Consider the following 304-nt stretch of genomic DNA (forward strand, 5'->3'; position numbering starts at 1 on the left):
CTCTCTCTCTCTCTCTCTCTCTCTCTCTCTCTCTCTCTCTCTCTCCCCAAGCTTTCTTCTTCCTGGACAGCAACTGCTACAGCAGCAGCAGCTGAGGTTGCAAAGGTAGCAGCAACGGCAGCGGTTGCGGTTGCGACGGCAGTGGAGGCGGCCAACGGCAGCAGTTGCACTCTTTTTTTTTCTTGGTTTTCGCTATTACTCTCTCTCCCCCCGAGCTTTCTTCTTCCTGGACAGAGGCTGCGATTGAAACTGTACTGGCAAAGGCGGCCAACGGCAGTAGCTGCACTCTCTCTTTTTTTTTTTT

This window comes from Macadamia integrifolia, chromosome 3, assembly GCF_013358625.1.
Source record: "Macadamia integrifolia cultivar HAES 741 chromosome 3, SCU_Mint_v3, whole genome shotgun sequence".
Classification (NCBI taxonomy): domain Eukaryota; kingdom Viridiplantae; phylum Streptophyta; class Magnoliopsida; order Proteales; family Proteaceae; genus Macadamia; species Macadamia integrifolia.